Consider the following 18,293-nt stretch of genomic DNA (forward strand, 5'->3'; position numbering starts at 1 on the left):
AGCACGTCCCCTTTGCAACAACAACAACATTGTTGATTGTGCCGTCCTTCATTTCTTGATGGAAACTTGTTTCGTGTGAATAGAAGCACAGCGGATCAGCGACCAATAGTGTGAAAGGTTGCCGCTGTGAAAACATTGAGGAGGAGAAACGAGTCGGGAGTCAAACGCAGAGTGGAAGTCTCGCCTTTTCTCTCCTTTCTTTTCAAGCCGAAAAAATGAAAGAAGAAGAAAACCTCCTCACTGCGAGGAGCCCAGCATTTTGATTTGACCTCACTGTGTTTCATCAGCGATCTGGGCACAAAGCAAACACACACTCATCGCTCCAGCATTTTCTCTCCTTTAATATTATCGCTGTCTGTAGTTCAACACATCGATCCCTTCAAAGACTCCAGATTTGATTCCTTTTTTTCTTCTTGTCTTTTTTTGGTCTCCCCTGCCTTGTGTGTGTGTGTGTGTGTGTGTGTTTGGGGGGGTGAAGGGGCGGGGCTTCAAAACGAGAGCGTGAGAATCCTGCAGGCAGCAGATGTCGTTGCTACCGTCGGCTACATCAACATGTCTAATTAAAGCGTACAGCTCGGCGCCTCACTCGTGCCAAATCCGGTCAATTGAGCTGTGAATGGTGACCCATATGGATGCGTGTGTGTGTGTGTGTGTGTGTGTGTGGGAGGCTGGCGGGATGACGAATCCTGGCTGCGGCGAGGTCTGCCGGCCTCGTTGTGCTCCAGGTAATCGCTGACATTTCTTCATTTGTGCGGCTAATTGTCGATTCACGCCGCCGCTAATGACATGTGAAGTGGGAGGATGGCGGCGGCGGCGGCGGTTGAGGGGAGCGCAGCCAAAAACGTCCAGAACGGTGTAGCCGCCAGCAGCAGCAGCAGCAGCAGCAGCAGCCAAACTGCTCCGCCTCCTCCACTTACCTGTGGCCGCCTCACTTCCTGTCCTCTTTCATCGGGCGCGGCGCCTCGATTGGCCGGTCGCCAATGCGAACTGTCAGACCGCATCACCGATTGGCTGATCACTCGCTCACACACTTTGGCTGCGCTTCAGAAAAATAGGTGGGCGGTGTGCAACAGAATTTTTAATTTTTACGTTACCCTGATTGTCTTGTTGAACTTTGCGATAAACGTCCAAAAGCCGAGAATGGCTCGGCGGCCGTCAAACTCCCCCAACAACGAGCCGCACACAACACAAATCAACCGACCAATCAGACGACCAGCTCCTTCCTCAGGGCTCGGCCTGGCAAACTCTGATTTCAAACTTCTGTTTCACTTCCGATTTATGTTGCATGTGCTGCCACCTACTGGCAAGTATATTTTTCTAGACGTCAACGCAATCATTCGATACCTTTGAAAGTGTGATGGAAACCAGATGACTCCCTCACTCACTCCTTTCCGTCTTTCAACATTTTATTCTCTCTCTCTCTCTCTCTTTGCCGGGTGTCTTTGGCAGCACCTGCGCTCCTCGCAGTCAAACAAACGGTTCAGAGATCAGCTGACTGGAAAGTGTCAGCGGCAGTTTCGGCTTAAACTGACACTAAGAATAACGTTTCGTCGTCGTCCTCGTCGTCTTCTTCCCTCCACGTTTAGTCAGGATTATGAATTTCTGACACGGGGGCACGAGAAGAAAGAGTCGGATGATTTGGGGGGAGCGGAGGAACAAATGAATATTTCTCTGTATGAAATGGAACCCAATCAGGGAGACAAGGCGGTTATGACATTACCATCTTCCTCTCCCCTCCTGTTTTTTTTTTGACACTCAGACAGAGAGAGAGAGAGAGAGAGAGAGAGAGATTGGCCCGTAAGACCCCCCCCCCCATCATTTCCTGGGAATGAACGCTCGCCCTGGCGTGATGTATGGGATCCGCTCTTCCATGTAATGGCAATCTAAGTGTCCTTTATGATTTCATTCAAAATCCCGCACCCTCTCACCCACTCCCTCCATCCTTCCATGGCGCAACTAAACACATTAAGTCCGGATGACGGATAGCCCCCCCCCCCCCCGGCCCCCGCCAGCGTGAGGAAGGCTCACCGAGGAGCTGATATTGTGCAGCCGCGGGGAGGCCGGCCGAGGGCCGCTCGTTAATTACAGCCAGAGGAATTTCTGCATATTCTTCCCGTCCGATGGCTGAGCGTCGCCCTCTTTAGCATGAGTGTGTGTGTGTGTGTGTGTGTGTGTGTGTGTGTGTGAGAGAGAGAGAGAGAGAGAGAGAGAGAGAGAGCTGGAACCCAAGTGTTCCACTGTGGCATGCCGGCGCTGCGCTAAACGAAGTCGACTTTAATGGCTGCGTTAATGAAACACCCGGGTCTGTCTAATTAAGCCCCTCTACATGTTTGGGACCGGCAGGAGAATCCTGCTCCTCCTCCTCCTCCTCCTCCTCCTCCCCCTGATTGGCCTGTTCTGCAGGACACCTCCTGAAAAACCACCTCCCCCATCTCGTAGCTAAAATAGTGTACGTATTGTGTACGTGACAACGTGTTCAGTTGGAGCTGCTAGCTGCTAGCAGCTAGCGGCGGCTAACAGGAACCCAGGAAAGCTAGCCTGTTGCACTGTGGCTAGCAGCGGAGAACTGGGCCGGTTTTCTCCAATGTGACCCACAATCTTAGAACATTTTGACTTTGTCCTTGTGGCTGTCCCGGTGAAGAAGCTTCCCTCCGTGAAAAAAAAAAGAAGAAATATATTATTGATATTCTCCTTCTGCCTGCGACTGTGACTGCGCTCAACCTTTGGACGAGGGAACGAGCGTCTCCGAAACACAACATCATGAATATTGGAGTCGTGTCGAGCGGTCTGACCTTCTATTGTGTTCTCCGGCAATGTGACACAGCGCGTCGATGACATCCAGACAAAGTGACTCTGAGATATTGAAGGTTTTTTTTTTCCCAGACATGTGAAAGTGATTGATGGTTCACCGCGCGGCCGCCGCTTGAATCTGCTTTGCGCCACGGACGTGCAACAACAGTCGCTCTCAGACTTTCGCTCCGCACCTACAAAGACTGTGGGTTAAACTAATTGCAACGGTGGTGGCGGTGCATGTTGAGAAGGTTGAGCCGTTCAGAAAAAAAATAGAAACAAATAAAGAAATAAAATAGTGTGATAAACAGAGCCAGGTTTTTTTTTTTTTTTTTTTTACTGTTGATGCCTTCTTTTAAATGGCTGCTGTGACCTTCGGCCGCATTGAAGCGCCAAAGCAAGTGTTTGATAAAAAAAAAAAAAAAAGGAATCAGCTCCTCGTCTGCCCTGCATTTCATTTGGCCCGGCTTTAATCATGCTTCTCCTGCTTGCCGCTCGCCACCGCCGCCACATGTAAATAATGAGTAATACTGAAGAAGTCTTTGATTTGCGAGGCCTCGGCAGGGTCACGGCTCCACTCGTTTGGAGCCTTCCGGCCTGACGTCTGGGTGGCCGGCGGGGCCGAGTGCCGACACAACAAACACGACTTACAGTCGAGGGCGACAGTTTCTCCCGATGAAAAACGACACACGCTTTGAGCCTGGGAGGACGAGCAGACAGACAGACAGAGGAAGCGTCGCTGGCCGAGGACATAATCTTGAAGCCGGGAGACTCGACGGCGCCCCCTGAAGATGAAAAGTGGCGTCATGTCAGCGCAGGTTTTGATGCATGCCGCCGTCGGCCCAACAGCAGCGCAGCGAGAGACGTATCGTGGTCGAGAAAGGCTCCTCCATCAACTGCGCTACATATATATTTATATATTGTGGAGTGATGGCGAGCGGCGCTGTTCGACGGCGTCCCGCGCGGATGAAGACGCCGCTAAATAAATCATCCCGCACGTCGTCCTCAGCCGACTGTGACAGTGAATACAAACACTCATTAGCGGCGCCAGAAGACGAGTGTCTGCACTTCTTCTTCTTCTTCTTCTTCGTCTTCTTCTGCTGCTGTTCCGCCGACGAGCCATTAGCCTGGCATGCTAACTCTTGCTGCCCTGCGCCGCACGTTTTCCAGCGCCAAGCAAAAAAACAGACAATTCGGGAGTGGCGGACGAGGAACACGCGGAGCACGCAGACAGAAGAACCGATCCGAGCTGAGCCGAGCCGAGCCGAGCGTGACTTACAGGATTAATAATGATCAATGAGCAGATCTGCAGCCGCGGCTTAATACCGCAAACACGGCGAAACATTTGGTGCATCATTAGGCTCATCATTCCGGCAGCTGCAGAAAGGAGTCACGCTGCGGCTGCCGAACACGAACACATTTTCATACTTCATCTTTTTTTTTTTGCTTTTTTTTTTTATTCTGGGGCTGCTGTTTATCCTTTTCTCACGCGGCGCCACCGCTTCCCTCGCTCCTCAGAAGAGCAGAAATCTCATGGGTGCAAATGTTTTTTTTTCCTCTTTCTCTTCTTCCCGAGTCTCACTTTGAGTCGAATTTAGTCAAGGGTGACTCCGCTATAAATAGCAGCCCCGTTATGTTTTCCCCTCCGAATCACAGAAAGTGGAGCCTCTTCTCAAGTTTCTCGGCCTTCTTGCGTTCGCACCGCCCGAGGTGCGCGGACGGCGCCCCTAATTATTCGTAAAAAATATCGCTGGCCGCAAATTAATAGGATGGACATTATTCATGCTGCTGCCGCTGCTATACCTGACTAATGCACTTTAAAGGTATTTATATTAATGCATAGTAGGACCGGGTTAGGACCCCGAGTCTCTGTGTTTGCGGGTGGGGGTGGGGGGTGGTGGGTGTTTCACCCAAGGTTAAACAAAGAGAAGAAAAAAAAGAACAAAGCAGCAATAACGGTGTCACTTCAAGGGACGCATGTTAATGCGTCGCTGCTCATCATCCCTCTCAAGAATTCCCACTATCAGGCAAACACTCAGCCTCTGCTTTATAAACTCCCTCCTTTTTTCTCTCCTTTCAGCGCCACTTTGGAAGCAGTTCAAGCAGCAAATTGTCCGACTCAATATGCATTTTTTACGAGGAGCCCCGTCACTTCCACCCCGGCGCTCATTTGCAGCTATATGGATATGTTATGTATCGCCCGGGCGGCTAAATGCATAATTTATGCGCAGTCTGCCTCGCCCAGGCTGCTGCTTTTTTTTTTTTTTTTTTAATTGCAAACAGAAAAGCACACCTGCTGTCAACCTGCAGCTTGGCTCGTCTGCTGGCAGGGCAGGGCAGGTCAGGAGAAGCATTGAAGCCTGGGAGATGTCAGGCCTCAAATAGAAAGAGCGGGAGAGAGAATAAGTGGAGAGACGAGAGGAGACGTCGGCCGCAGCTCCGGACAGGAGCTTCAGGTGTTGACATGTTAATTGCTCCTCTGCGAGAGAGAGAGAGAGAGAGAGAGAGACACACACACACACACACACACACACACACACACACACACAGAGGAAGGAACACAAACAGTTTTTCGTGTCGTCTTAAAGGGCAACTCCTACGACTCTGCGCAGCTGTGACTAACTTGCTTTCTTCTTCTGTGTGCACATCTCCAACAACACAACACCAAACCATGACCAGTGTACATGTGTGTCGTTCCTGGTAGGACCGAGAACAAATGGCACCTGGCAAAAGTCTCGACGTCAAAGTGTCTTAAACGTCAAGACATTGTCCGAAGTGGCTTCTGAACCGTCCGTATCGTCTGACACCAGGGCGTCGCACCTCCGACCCCCACATCTCCCCATCGCAGCTCTCACCCATACTCCCAAGAAAAGAAAAAAATTGCGATCTTTTTTTTTTTTTTTTTTTTTAGCCTTTAAAGCCTGCAGACGGACGATCATGTTTCTCATGATTGCATCGAAAGCCTCCGGCTGTTGGAGGAGGCGCCGTTGAGATGTGGAGAGTAGAAGAAGAAGTCGCGGCTCAGCGAAAAGGTCAGACTGTCAGCGCCGCACAGGCACTCCGATCTGCCGCCACCTGACCTTCGCCGCCTCGACATCATCTCCATTAGTGTGGTCGGGAAAAAAAAGCAGGCCCCTCTTGTACCTCTTACGCGGCCGCCTCCGTGTTCTTTATGTAAGTGCGCGATTGTGTTCCCAGTGGTGGGGTTTTTTTGGCTCTGATGGCCGGGCTAAAAGGCAACCAGAGGTAAACTGGGCCTCGCTGTGAAAGGTCCGTTGATTGGTTTTCCAGCCGAGTTTGATCCACCTCCACATCAACCGGCTTGAGTGGAGACCTCAGATTATAAACATGCCTGAAAGGAAGGCCGGCTGCTATAATGAGGGATATCTGCTCCCTGGAGAGAGGTGCCAAATAAATTCAACCTTTTTTTCAAATTTTTCATGGCTGGGCATTGTCAGCGCGCTCCCTGGGGGCCCAGGAGGCCAAATTAGGACCAGCGGCTGCTCAGAGCAGGCAAAGTGCATTTTTATCTCTGCTGTGATGATTCATGAAGCGCTGCGGCGGCTTTGGCACCACACAGTCGGGATCAGCAAAGTTTGAAACATTCAGCGGAGTAGAATTCGTAACCAGTTCTCCCCCGACGCCTTGTGGTGGCGCTGCATCAAGACTGTGTGACAGTGAAAGTGGAGACCAGCAACTAGCAAGTTGATCAATTCACCTGCTGCAAGGCGAGAGTTTGGTTTTTAGTGTTTGCTTCTTTCAGAGTTCGATGGTCCGTCGACGCTCCACAGACGGAGCGGACTTTTCAGAGCACACGGACCACAGTTTGGTGAAACGGTGCTGGTGTGAATCCACCCTCTGGAGCAGCCGCAGGGAGGGGAGGGACTGACGTGTTGATCAGGCTGCATGTCGAGCGAATCGTGGTGCATAAAGGAAATTGGCCGAGTTTTTATTAACGCAAAAGCTGACCTGCAGCGTCCAATTTTCATTCTGAAAGAGTTTTTCAGACTTGTAATACACCTCCAACACCCCCCCCCCCCACACACACACACACACACCAGCCCCACCAGCCCCACCGAGCCCCCCCACGACCATGAAGAGACTCGTCAGACTCGTTTGTCAAACTGCCTCCCCGCCGACTTCCCTCGACTTCGTGATTTCTGTTTTTTCCCCGCTTCCTCTTTCACCAGCTGCATTGCTCAGCACGCAGACTAAAGGAAATTGATGAGAGCAAAGCTGATATCGATTTAGGAAAAAGCCCCAAGGAGTTTGGGGACGATGTTGGAGGTGGCGGGGGAGGAGTCAGCGGGGGGCGGGATGGGGTGGGGTGGGGGGGTATTAGAGGCTGCACGAGTGGCGTCGGAGGTTCAAAGCTCTTCCCCGACCGGGAGCAGAATTATGGCCTCGGGCTGCGCTGGCGGCAGAAGAAAGTTCAAGAGGTGTGTGAGAGAGAGAGAGAGAGAGAGGGAGAGAGAGAGAGAGAGAGAGAGGAGCTTCTTTAAGGCTTCACAGGCTGGATGTAGCGGAGTCGCCCCGAGGGGGGGCCAGGGGGCGCTGAGAGACGATAACTTGAGATGAGAGGTACCTGAGCACCACCTCTCCTGTGATCAGTGTGTGTGTGTGTGTGTGTGTGTGTGTGTGTGTGTGTGTGTGTGTGATTCCCCAACAACGGCCCTGATCGGGGTCACCGGGCCAGAGTTTAGAATTACCAGCGATGTTTCTCGCTTGAGAACTTTTGCCAATTTTCTTTTTTGGAGACTCGAAATGTTGTCTAATGCAGGGGATTCAATGAAAACAAAGACACTGGATACATTTTGACTTTGTGATCTTGTCCAGTGTGCTGCTGCTGCAGCTGCTTCAGAGTGTTTGCCATCAGTGGTGGGACTGTTGGCCCTCCAGACCTGCCGGCCAACCTCCCTCTGTCGTTATCCGACTGCCTTCCATCCTGCCACGGCTGCATCCCCTCGCAGCAGCTGTGCACTTTTACGGCATTTTGCTAATGTACTGTAAATGACATAAAATACGGCGAGCTCAGTTCGCCGCCGCTGGCTCTGGCTTTTATATCATTTTTTTTTTTTTTTTTTTTACGTACACTCCCCTCCGCTGCCCCTCCCCCCACCACCACCACCCTATCTATTTATCTGAAGGCAGGTGTGATTTTTATGTCCTCGCCGCGGATGTAAAGTGCTATTTTGAAATGCAAATGAAGCTTTGATTGAGGGATGCGCACGCGTGATAGACTCCGAGTGGGGTGGTGGGGACGTGGGGGGGGCGTTGGGTGGGGTATAGCGGGGCTGGGGGTGGGGTGGGGTGGGGGGGAGTTGTTGTGGCGCTGGTGATATATCTTGCACTCCGACTGTCGTGTGGAGGACACTCTAGGACGAGCCGTCGAAGGCGCCTTAACTCAGGAACGACGCCGTCCTCCACCTCCTCCACTTCTTCCCGCTCCTCCACCTTCAGCTCCACCATCTCTCCTTCTTCATACTCCACCTCCTCCACGTCTACCCTCTCCTCCACCTTCAGCTCCACCATCTCTTCTTCTTCCACCTCCTCCTCCTGCTCCTCCACCTCCTCCACGTCTTCCCTCTCCTCCACCTTCAGCTCCACCATCTCTCCTTCTTCATACTCCACCTCCTCCACGTCTTCCCGCTCCTCCACCTTCAGCTCCACCATCTCTTCTTCTTCCGCCTCCTCCTCCTGCTCCTCCACCTCCTCCACATCTTCCCTCTCCTCCACCTTCAGCTCCACCACCTCTTCCTCTTCCTCCTACTCCACCTCCTCCATCACCTCCACCTCCTCCTCCTTGGTCTCGGAGGCTCCGCTCCAGAAATAAATGTGTTTTTATCAGTTTTTTCAGAGCAGATTCGGGCTGAGGAGTGGACTTTGATATCACAAATTGAATTACAGGATCAAGCATCGGCCTTATTGCTTGGTATCGCACTTAAAGGTGGAGTGAAGGCTTGAAGAGGCGGGGCCTAATGGCTTCCTGACACCCTGCCGCCTTGACAGAGTCCTCTTAGCCAGAGTTGTGGCGTGATGTGCTTCCCGCTCAGGTCTCTTATCTGGTGTCAGCGCTGTCCTGCACACCTTGATAAAGAGCCACCACTGCTGCTGCTGCTGCTGCTGCTGCTGCTTGTCTCAAAGAAAAGAAACGTCCCTCACCCCATCCCCTGCCACACACACATCTGTCTCCACACACACACACACACACCACTCACCCCAACCAAAAAGCTTTTTTTTTGTTCACCGCACCGCTAATGCAGTAGGTCGCGCCTGCCGCCGTGCACGCTCGTCCCCGTCACCTGCATTTACACGGCAGCTGACAGGGGCGGAGTCAAACTCACTGACGCGACATGGACCCACTAATGGACGCCGGGACGCTGCCCCTAGTGTTCAGGGGAAGTTGTGTTTCGTCTCTCAGAGAAAGCTCCAGAAACACAGCCGTAAAAACTTCCTGAAGACATTTTTCAGACTTATAAGACTGACAGACTAATGATTAATACAACAGTCACTTGTCATGTAAAAGACTCAAAGACTCAAAGATTATATATATATGTATATATATACATATGTATATATAGCTCCTCTGAAAAGGCCTCTTTTTTGCAGCATTTATGTAAAAAATTACTATAATTCAGCACCAATACACACATTTTATCTCTAATGGGCACTTCAGCAGAACAAGTGCTCTCAATTTTCATTCTTTAAAAGGACATTTTGACGTTAATTCATTTTTTTCCACTTTCAATTTATAAAAGTTCTCTTCAAATTAATGTCCGTCAACCTCTCACTCGCACCCAATGAACTCATAAAATGAAAAAAAAAACAACTGCTGTTGCCGGGGTGGGCGGAGCAACAACCAGGCAGAAAGGCCGCCACATTTCTGAGCATTTGCGGCAACAAAAAGGCAGAAAGATCCGCGAGGAACGTCGCGATTTAGCCGCCGCTCCTCCAAATCAGGGACGAGCAGCCGATACATAAGTGGCCTGTCGAGATAAAACACGGCGGCGATGAGGCTCTGATTGGGACCAATACGTCCCCTCCGTCCCCCCCTGCTGCGGTTCGGCGGCCCGCCGGGCTGAAAAGGAAGACAAACGTTTTGATTAGGGGTCTCCTTCAATGTCACAGCGGCCGGCGGGAGAAGAGAAGAGTGAGCCGAGGCCGTCCGGGGTGGGAGTGGGGGCGTGGAGGTGGGGGGAGGCTCGAAGGCGATGAGAGGAAAATGGATGTGTCGGCCGTCTGGAGGCCGGCACATCTTTCTTGTGAGTCAGAGCGAGAGCGAGCCGGGGCCGGAGCGTCTCCTTTAATGAGACCCTCTGCTGGAAGACCCCTCTTCACTCCCTGCCTGCCTGCCCGCACATTGTTAAGATTCATGCAGCAGCGGTCGTCGTCCCCGCCGCCCACCCGCCGCCATGAGGGTCACGTCGTGATCACAGTGTTGCCCACCACCACCACCACCACCACCACCAGCACCATTGCCTCCACCACTACCCACCACCACCACCACCATCGCCACCACCACCGCACAGGTTTAAGCATCTGGATGGGTCATGTGGCAGCTACAGTTATTGAACCATCAATTAGCAGGAGTGGATAATTATGAATGAGCAGCGACAAAGATATCAGCCACTCTGAGAAAAATTACGAAATTTACCCCCGGCTCATCCACATCTTTATCTCTATCAATCCATCTATCTATCTGTCTGTCTCTCTCTGTCTGTCTGTCTGTCAGACGTAAAATTTCCATTTAACAGGGAGGTTGTTTTTGGCCTGGAATTACCAACATCAGAATAGTTTGACTTATTTCAAACCAACAAACTGAAACTCTTAAAAAAAAAAATAAAAAAAATAAAAATCCAGAAATCCAATCCAACTTCTCTCTGATTTCTGCCCTTTTTTCCTCTTTTTTTCTTCTTTTCCTCTTCTTTTCTCCCTCGTGATTAAAATCTCTCTGGCGAAGACAGAAAGAAATGCTGCAACTCTTCAAAGTCGCAGATTGCTCTTTTTTTCTTTTTCTTTTCTGTCTTTCTTCCTTTCCTTTTTTCACTTCTGCCATTCCGTCTTGTCAGCTCAACAAAATGTGAGTTATAGCCGCACAAAAGGCGGCTTAATGCAGCTCTCAGTGCCGGTGACACATGGCGTAATGGAAAAAATGGCACTCGGCCTCAATATGGATGATCCGCCCTGTTGGACTGAAGCCCCTTTCAACGCCACATCCATCACGGCGGCCACCTGGGCGCCTTTTCCGATGCTCATCGTTCCCTAATGAACATGATCACCAAACCCCGGCCAAAAAAAAGACAACTTACTTACTTTGACCGTGTCTCAAGGACCCTCCTCTCTGCACAAACATCACATCCACCCATCAGAACCATCAAGTGACTTGACATCCAACCACATGTCGCCCACGGTAGCGCAGTTTGACGTGTGTGTGTGTGTAGTTGGGTGAGGGGGGGGGCAGGGTGTGGAGAGGGGCGCCGGTAATGGCCGAGGCAGAAGGGGCCACTTCCTGTTCAATCAGACCCTCCATCTTCACTCCCAAACTTCTTCTCCTCTCCATTTCTCGCCCTCATTTGCATCCCTTTTATGTCCCTGCTTGCCATTATGCAAATGTGGCCCGACGCTTAAAAAAAAAAACTCTGGTTCACAAAGCCAGTCGCTCCATTTACTCCCCACCCACCACGCACACACACACACACACACACTTGCACTTTATGACTTTATTTCTTTCTTTTTCATCAATATCAGCCGGGGGAGGGAGGTTATGCAGCTTATGCTAACCCAAGTGTTTGCAGCATTCTGTCTTTGAACTGTAATTACCTCAGCAACCGAACCACAGGAGCCGGTCGCAGTCGGGAAAAGCTATTACACTCAGTGGTGGGGCCGCGGTGGGGTTTTTTTTTTTTTCTTTTTCTTAATGTGCGCCGAGCGTCGGCGCTCAGCCGCACACCTAACGTGTGATTCTTCAATCTGGAAAAGCCTTTTTTAAGAAAATATCTGCCGCTTGTCAAATGTTCTCTGATAATAAGGTCCACCTGCTGCTTCTTTCAGGGAGATATGCACTTTGTGACGTCACAAAGGGTCACTGCACGCTGACAGAGGAGCACTTTTAGCGGGAGGCTGTAAACAGAGGGCTAAATATGCTGTTGTTTTCTGGGGACCCATATGGAGAGTTACAGAGTCACAGCGTGCAATGAATATAAATATCGGGGGGGAAAAAACTTTTTATCTTTTTCAACATCACAACCGTGGATCAGCGTGCATGAACCATGTGATTGTGATGTCACTCCGCTGGGAGTCTGGGACCAGGATGAAGCTCTGAAAGAATAGCTGACCTTTAAAATGCACAAACTGTCTCCGGGGGAGCGGGGGGGGGTCAGGAGGGTTGAGATTTGTTTGTTTAGTGCTCAGGACTCTGGACAGGCGGCAAGGTTCCATTCCATTCCACGGCTCATGAAACCTCTGCAACCTTTGGAGCTGGTCTGTATTTGAACTGTCAGAGAGGAGGTGACGCCTGGACTGATTTACCAAAGCGATTGCTGTCCCCCTACCCCCCCAAACCCCCCCCCCCCCCCCCCCCTCCCCACACTGCACTCCCACCAGCTCCATCCTCTCATGTTTTTTCTTTTTCTTTCCTCCCCTGATGTCCATGAAATCCCACTTCCTGCGGCCGTGCAGCCGTGATGAAGCGGCTGCCTGCGAGGCCCGTCGCCCTCTGTCATTTTTTTTGTTGTTGTCGTCAGAGGCGCGGTTGGGAGACGATCCCTCTTGATTACTTTGGCGGCTTTAGCCACCGTTGTCCTCCGCTAATGCTCTAAGCGCGACGGGGTGGTTGTGCGGGAGGGTGGGGGAGGTTGGGGAGGTGGGGGGGGGGGTGGCCCGGCGTGCACGACGGTGTTTGTTTTACAAGCCGACGGGCAGCGCGGGGAAAAAAAAATAAAATAAAAGAGCGAAGCGCGGGGATGGGAAGGGCAGATTGATGCTGCTACACGCCGCGGCTAATGGGCCTGATGGAGCTCTATGAAATATTCATCGTCGGTTACTATGGCTGTAGCGCTGCCAGCTGCTTCTGCGGGATTACATTCTTGTATTAATGAAGTAGCCGGCGTAACAAAGGGGCTGCGAGGAAGTCGTGTTGAGCAGAAGAGCAGGTTGGTCAAAGGTGGTGTAAAAAAAATAATAATAATAATCATATCGGCTGAAAAATAAGAAAAACAAATCCGCCCCACTGGAGCCTCGCAGCTTCTCTGTCCCCTTCGGCTGTTCACCTGCAGACTGTTAACACATCGTCAAGCTTCGATTGTCGAGCCGTGACTTTGTACATCTAATAACATACATCAAGTCCAGCAAGTCATCTCTCTCTTTTTTAAATGTGTATGAATGTATATTATTTTTCTTACTTTAGACTCAGCGGTAGAAATATTCAAGAATGTGAAATGTTAAAAGCTCCTGAAACTGCGCTTCACCCTTCAACATCTGAAGGATCTCCTCGTAAAAATAAGTCCCGTAAGAAAATTAGCTCGAGCTGAGCTCAGTGTGAGGGTTAATTATTTGCCTGCTCATTTCCCCTCTCAGCGTTTTTTTTTTAACACCTCTGCACCTTTTTTTTCCCGGTGCTTTGGCAGATTTGTCAAACAGCATTATAAGCGCCGGAGCCTTAACTTCTTTTCTTCAGGCCAACACGAAGGTGAAGCTGTGTATATCCACCGGTGTGATGCTCTACTCCCTCCCCCCACAATCCGATGGATGAATTGTGGCGACAGAATGATCCGCCGACACTGTCAACTTAATGTTCATATGCGGCGGATAAATAAAGAGAGCAAATTACAGCCATCACACCTGCGGCGCCCCTGAATGGATCCGTGCTGGAGTTTCCGGCTCATGACTAATGAGGGGCCTGGTGACAGGGGGGTGGGGAGGAGTAGGGGCGGGCAAAGAGGAGGAGGAAGTGGAGACGGTGCTTCAACAGCAATACAATACGCACAGACTTTCAAAGAACAAACTCCTTGCCGACCTACAGCACAGATTTATTTTTTCTGTCATCAGAGCCTCCAGCTTCCTGTTCAACTGTAGCGAGGCAGGAAAGAAGAAGAAGAAGGCTGATTAACGCGCACAATATCGAGTTTGTTTTGGTTTTTAATAACGGACTCTGAATACTTTAATGGAACAAGCAAATTTCACTCGACAAAAGTGTTTCAGTATTAGGGGATTGAGTTTTGTCAGCTGGATGTCTTGTTTTCCATGCATTGGCAGTGTCACTCAAGGCAGTTTTGAAGAGAACAGCAGGTTTTCTGCTTTGACTCCAGCTGGCTTTGACCAGTTGTGTTGCTCCTCACGCTTTGCAACACATTGAAAAACAAAGAGCAGTTAGTTCGCTTTCATTTTGGTGGACTACGTTCCAGTTTATTCCAAGTGCACTGCAGGTTAGGAAAAGACTCGTTTCAGCCTCAAAGATTTGTCCGTCCGTCCGTCCGTCCGTCCGCCCGCCCCCTCCGGCAGCAGTTTGCCGTCGAACTGCAGCAGAACTCCAGCAGCTCTCGGAGTAAAGGCGACTACAAACATTAAAAGATCATCAGCGGCGAACGAGCTCGACTCGGATTGTGGTTGTGAAGCGCTTCAGAAGGCGGCGCCCCGGCGGGCCGAGTGAATGATATTTTTAATTTGCCTCAGATCCCACTGGTCACCGACCGCAGCGTCCGCGGGAGCGTCTTCGATTTACGCTCCAAATTAACCCGTCCATTAAAAGCGCCTCGCACCTGTCATCTACGGCGACGGCGAATTAACCCAAGATTAAAATACGACCCCCCCGCCCCCAAAACCCCCCAGGCCTCTCGGTGGGCCCCCCTCCGTTCATCAGTTGCCAGAAACACCACCAGCAGCCACTGATTAAAGAAAAACCCCGGTACAAGAAGAAGAAGAAACACAGATTACTAACTCGGCCGTTCCTCCTCGTTCCGAAGGCCTCCTGCGCTCCTAAATTGCTGGCATCACTGCGGTAATAGTTTTGATAATGATCCTGGGCTGAGCGCCGCTGCTTTGTGGCCTGGAAGTGCAGCGGCTGCATGCTGATGAGGTCTCTGAACTGTGCTGGACGTGTGTGTGTGTGTGTGTGTGTGTGTGTGTGTGCCCATCGGTCGTTTCCGTGGGGTGATTGACGAAAGAGGCGCCGTTAGCAGCGAGACGTTCGGGGAGCCAGAGAGCAAAAGGAGGCAAAAAAGGAGGACATTCAGATTTATTTATTTCATTCTTTTTATTAATGATCAAATTGGGCCAAAAAAACGTCCGTGTGCAAAAACACCTGTTTGAATCGACCGACCGGTGTTTGAACGGAGGTAACAACGTTGTTTTTTCAGGAATTATGCCGCACGTGATGATTTTATTGACTGAGAGTCTCACAAACAGCACGTGAGTAAATCATCATAACAGCGGCGGCGGCAGTGAAGTGATTAGCAGAATCTGCTGCTGTTCTGGGAGGAAATCCAGACGTAAACATAGGCGGTCCTCGCAGGCTTTCAGCTGTCGCGGTCAGACGCTTCCAGGTTTTGCGTCTTTTTTCTGTGTGTTTTTCCTCTTTTTTTTTTCTTTGGCTGTGTAAATACAGCTGAGTAGGATTTCACACTTTTCCAGGGAGGCGGTCTTTGCAGTTGCATACATGTCAAACAAAGCCACCTTTCCGTCTGTCCTTTTAACCTTTAGCCTTTACGCCAGAGGTCAAAGGTGACAAACTCTTTGTGTTTGACAGTGCAGCTTTTTTTCTCTCTTCTTTGATGCCTCTTCTCTCGTTCACACCTTGAGTGGAAAACATCTTTAACAGCCGCGTCGCAACTTGTCATTGTCCGTCATCTTCGTGTTTCCTGCTTTATTTTGATAGTCTTGTGTTTCTGTAATTTACTTCCAGTTCCTGGTTTCCCGCCAGTTAGTCTCCCATAAGTAATTTCCAAAGGCATCTCGAAGAGTTTTGGAAATTTTGTATTTTTGTATTTCACCGCAACTAGTCAGATGATGGCCTTCTGGAGTCTGCTTCTGCCCTAGGTTTCTTCCCACAGGGGATTTTTTATTTTTCCCAGCCACTGTCACATCTTGCTTGCTCCGGGGGGCCCCGGTTGGTTCTCTCTGGTTGTATAAAGCGCTTTGAGACGCCTTTGGTTGTGATTTAGCGCTGTACAAATAAAGTTTTATTATTATTTATTATTATGAAAAGTTAAAGTGCTGCATGGTGTGACAGCAGAAAGCAAAAACTCCCCCTGAGGGCGGAATCGAGCAAACCCCATGACTCTGGAGGGCAACATCTGCTTTGACCTTCTGGGGTGAAAAGGATATAGAAAAAAAATTAAATTCATGGATGCTTTCACTGAGGCTCTTTCTCAAAGAGCTGCAACTGTTGCTGCTGCTGCTGCTGCTGCTGCTGCTAATCTTCCCAGACAACGAGGGACAAGGAATAAAATCCGATGGTTGTTTCCTGTTTGTTTTCTTGCTAAAATTTCTATTCATCGTTTGACTGTTGCCGAGCACTGGACGGAAAAAAAACTGAAAAAGAAAAACCTGCGGGAGATGTCTGCGGCTGAACAAAGGTGTCTGCTGGTGTCGAAGAGGCGCCCACATGTTTAACCCGCCGAGTGAAGTCCCCCCCACTCCCGCCCGTCCGCTCCAGCCCGCCACCAGCACCACCGACCGACGGCAGAAACCGTCCACACGTCTTTTAATCTCCATTATTTATGTTTCGCGCTGCTCTCTGCCAAAGAAAGAAAAGAAAAAAAAAAGATCGCTCAGCGGCGCCTCGTGAACACGGATCCCCACCTGAGGCTAATGGTTCCACTCGTCCGCCCCAAAGTGAAACACTTAATTCTTAATTGGGCATTTCAGTCGTACATCATGAATAAATGAGGCCGGCGTGCAGTTGACACGTCCGCCCCGGCGCCGGAATACGTGAGGGGCGGATTAGCGGCGGTGGATAAATCAGGCGGATGTGACGGAGATTTAAATGCGGCGGTGGGGGAGGGGTTGAGGGGTTGAGGGGTTGAGGGGGATGATTGAGCGCAGCCACCTTGATGTAAAACTGCAGCCACCACATCCCCACCTCCCCACCCCCTCCTCCATGTGCCCATGATGACACTTCTGCTGCGAGACTCAGCCAGGCTTTAAATTAAATGAGGGACTTTTTTTTCCATTTTTTCCCCTGAACAGCCGGAGTGACAGGTACAAGCTGCCGCCGCTTTAAGTCTTTGATTCTTCCCCCCCGTCGCCGGTGGGTTTTTTTAAAAAAAATTTTAAAAGGCGCTGCCGTCTTGGAACAGCAACAATGGAAGTTTAAAAAAAAAAAAAAAAAACTCATTTTAAAGGGAAACTGGATTTCAAATATCCAGAGTCCCCAAATCAAACGGTGCAACAACAGAAAGAGACGGAATCAAATGCATCTTGTATGGCCTGAGCTGAACCTTTTTTTCTTTACTTTTTAAAATGTCTTTACCTCAGTGCGTTTTGTACAACCATGAATAATCTGTGGCTCTCGACTCTGACTGGGAGTTTTTCCTGGTGGATTTTCTCGACCCTCTGACGACCTTGTCAGCCAGCCAGATTTCTGGACTCGACCCCATTCATCTTGAAAAGCTCCAAAATTGTAAGCGCTTTCAGATTAAACAGGGTGAGTGCAGACCTGATTGCCGTCCAATCAGTCTTCATTTTTTAAAATCGCAGTCATGAATTTTGTAATTCCGGAAGGAAAATATTTTTTTTTTTCTTTGCGTCCTCGATGAGCCGCTCGTGCTTTAGGAAAATTCAGCTGAGTGCCCCCCACCCCCCTTTTTTTTTTTTCACACTCATGCCGCTTCAAGTTCAAATGAAGCCACGAGCGACGGCTCTGGTGTGCCATTTTGTGATCTTTTTTTTCTGTCTCAGCCGAGTGCAGGAAATCATTTTAATATCTCCTTTCTTCTCGAGACGCTGGCTCGGTGTCAGCTACGGTCTCGGGGGCCAAAGTGCGACGCCGCTTTCCTCAGTTTGATAAAAAAAAAAAAAAAAAGAGGCGAGAGGATGAGTCTGATAGCGCGACTGATGGTGGTGGTGGTGAGGTGCATGGTGGGTAGCCGCCCGTCTCTGATGTCTTGCCTCTCCTCGATGACACGCGTGCGTGGGGGGTGGGGGGGGGGTCTTTTTTTTAATTTTAAAAATATTCCCTTCTTTCTGTTGCTGTTATCGAGGAAACGCGGGACGCCGGCCGGTCGAGGGGCCGCCTGCACGCCGCCCTGCTGGCAGGATAAGACCTGAAGAAGGCCTGTAGGGGGCCGCGAGATAAGACGTGCGCACGCCGCACGTGCACGCTCCGGATGATGAAAACACACGTCGGCGCTTTGAGGCGTTGACTGTGATTTCTGTTTTTTTTTTTTTTTTCACCTTCTTACTGCTGCTTGATGTTTAGATCCACATCTGTAGAGGGAAGAGGCTGCGTCCAGGGACAGCGTCCAGGGACAGCGCACACACACAGACACACACAGACACTCACAGAC

General features: G+C 50.3%; 1 protein-coding gene across 13 annotated transcripts in view; it reads left to right on the plus strand.

Annotated features, from left to right (window-relative positions):
* kirrel3b (kirre like nephrin family adhesion molecule 3b) overlaps positions 1 to 18,293 on the plus strand; it is a 156,806-nt gene that overhangs the window by 75,333 nt on the left and 63,180 nt on the right. The window lies entirely within an intron of this gene.

Source organism: Nelusetta ayraudi, unplaced genomic scaffold (assembly GCF_046127955.1).
Source record: "Nelusetta ayraudi isolate G7.1 ecotype Tasmania unplaced genomic scaffold, CSIRO-AGI_Nayr_v1 ptg000120l, whole genome shotgun sequence".
Lineage (NCBI taxonomy): Eukaryota > Metazoa > Chordata > Actinopteri > Tetraodontiformes > Monacanthidae > Nelusetta > Nelusetta ayraudi.